Genomic DNA, 2,783 nt, shown 5'->3' on the forward strand with positions numbered 1-2,783 from the left:
CACCCCACACACAACCAGGAGAAAATGACACCAACAGAAGAATAGCAGGTTCTGAGTTGAGCTGCTACAGCATCGACATGTCCAGCTTGAATTAAGGAACGGGAATGGTTCAGAGCAGGCCAAAGGCTTTCTGTTGGTCTATATATTTTATTTTCCTCAATTGGCCTCCTCTTGCCCTACTCTCCAGAGCTGAACTTCTAGATCTTTCCTTTCTCTTCTCCCCACTCCACAAACTTCAAACCTGGAACGTCAGGCCTTAGGCTGAGCCCTCTTTTCTGACACATCCGAAATACTACGGATCACTCGCAGCTGCTTGAGGGAGAAGGAGAATAGCTATGAAAACAGGTCCATGTTACAGGGACATAGAGGACCGGCGGGCGGGTGATTTGAAACAAAATACATCCCCACACACAGTTGGTAGATGCTTAAAAACAGCTTCCGTGGTTGGGCAAAGCAGCAGAAAATGAGCCAACTAAAGATGTGTCCTAACCACGAGCAGGTGTTCGCTTTGCAACAAGAAAAGGCCCTGTGTCCTGTGGGCTTGCTGCCATGTCCCTCTGGAACTGCTGGCTGATCACCAGCCAGGCCAGTGAGGTCACTGCATCTCCAGCGGTAGATGGCACATAGCTGTAGACATTCCAGGAATCAAAAAATGAGAAGAACAAAAAAGTAATGCAAGTTCGGGTTATTCTTCAGCTATGAGGACCTGGACAACGCAGCTCAAACCCACGAGGCCAGAGGACAAGGGAATAGCAGGTGAGCAGACATAACGGACTTCAGCGAAGACCACAGGCAGGGCCAAAGGGTTTTCAAAGCTCCTCCAGTAATCATGAAGATTAGGCCAGGGTAAGCCTGCTGCCCAGGAAATCAGTCCTGCTCCTGATCTCTGAAGAGAACAATAAGTTTCCTAAATTATCATTTTCTCTGCATGCACACCTGCAAAAAGCTAATTTGGGGGAAGTGGGTGGGGGGTGGAATCTAGACCCCTAACCAAGGATGGCCAGCCCTGGAAGGTAGGCGGCTGACTCAAGTTAAACATTTCCAGCCAGAGAAATTCAATGTCCTTTTCCGACTGGTCGGCATGTAATGCATTGTTTTTCCCCCACCTCCTCTTTCTGAAATCTCTTGGTTGCATGCAAATGTTTTCAGGACCCTCTTGCCAAGAGGCGAGTGCTGTTTATTTGGCCATGGATGCTGCTTATGGACTCGAAAGAAGTATCTGAACTTGTCAGTGAATGTCTTTGGGTTCCTTTTGGCCTAAGAGCTGTCAGCACAGGGGTGGGTAGTGCAGGGCAGGCTGCAGAAAAGGGGAATGGGATCCTAATTCCACAGCCCTAGCCTGGCCCAGGAGTTTCCAGCTCCTTCTCTCCCTGCCTGCTCCCCAGGGGCAGGCTCCTGATGAATCCTCTTTGAGGAAAGACACCTGGAGAGACAAAGCTGGGTTTGTGTGCACCACTGTAGCTGACTTCTCATCGCAGAGGAGTTGTTAAGTCCAGGAAGCAGATTTAGCGTGTGAGATCCTCAAATGGTACGACACAGGCCAACAGGTGGACACTACAGTGAGATCGATTTTTGGCTCAATATAAACGTGAGTGAATACTTAAAACAATCAAAATGTGTAGGGATTACCAGGGAGGAAGTGAGTTCCAAATCCTGAAGATATTCATGCTCGGGAGGAACATCTGTACTGGACAGTATGAGTCAATTTGTCTCAAATTCACTAAGTTTACTACTTTCCCACAGTCCTTGGAAAGCGGCAGCTCCATCCATACTCCAGGTACCCTGCCCACCCTTACAGATGCAGCTGATTGGACCAGGATGGTCACCTGATCCAGGTCTACCAAACCATTGGTTAGGCAATGACCAATCAGAGTCTCTCTCCCAAGCATTTAGGAGATTGAAAAGTTATATGCAAGGCCAGGGTGCCACTGGCAGAGGAGGCGGCTAGGGGGAATCCTTGGGCAGAAACAGGATGAAGGTGCCCAGGCTCCCAGCATCTGTGTCCACACCCCATGTGGCTGGCCTTGGACTTTTTGAGGTTGACTGTTGTGTCCTTAAAACCAGCCCTCCTTCGACTGGAGCTTTCCTGGCTAGGAACGCTGCAACGGGAGGCAGGACCCTCCCTGGGGGACGGCCAGGCTGAACAAAGGGTCAGCCCATGCCACAGAACCAGGCATTCTGAGGCTGTGAAGGTGATCAAGCCCTAAGACTTCCCCAAAGCCACACGCTCCCTCTGAGTCCACATGGTACTCAGCACACTCTCTGGATCCTAACCATTAGCCACAAAGAACAAAGCTCAGTCAAGGCCAAGACTCGACACCCCAAGAGGCAGAAAACTGCCTGGTGGACACATACTCTCAAGCACACCCTGCTCACCTCACAGGTAGGCACTTCCTGTACTGCCAATGCCAATGCGGACCTAGTGCTTAATACACATCATTTTATCATACGCCATCTGTTTAAGATGCCTTATTGACAAAGCAGCAGTTCCACTAATTAAGCACCTACTGTATACCACTCCTTGCTGGGTGGGTTCAGTCATTTCCGTTTTACAGGATGAGGAATCCGAGGCTTAGGGAGATTAAGCAGCATGGCCGACAGCCCTGGTGTGGGCTTCCCTTGCCTCATATGTCTGACATACTGCAGCCAGACACCTGTCTGATAGGACGGCAGAGCCCTAGCAGATGCTACCCCCTCAAAACTTCTCCCCAACAAGACCTTACCTGGCCCCAAGGACTTTATCTGCTACTGATCATTAACCTGGATTTTTCCAACTTGGGCAT

This window comes from Pteropus alecto, unplaced genomic scaffold (assembly GCF_000325575.1).
Source record: "Pteropus alecto unplaced genomic scaffold, ASM32557v1 scaffold125, whole genome shotgun sequence".
Taxonomy (NCBI): Eukaryota; Metazoa; Chordata; class Mammalia; order Chiroptera; family Pteropodidae; genus Pteropus; species Pteropus alecto.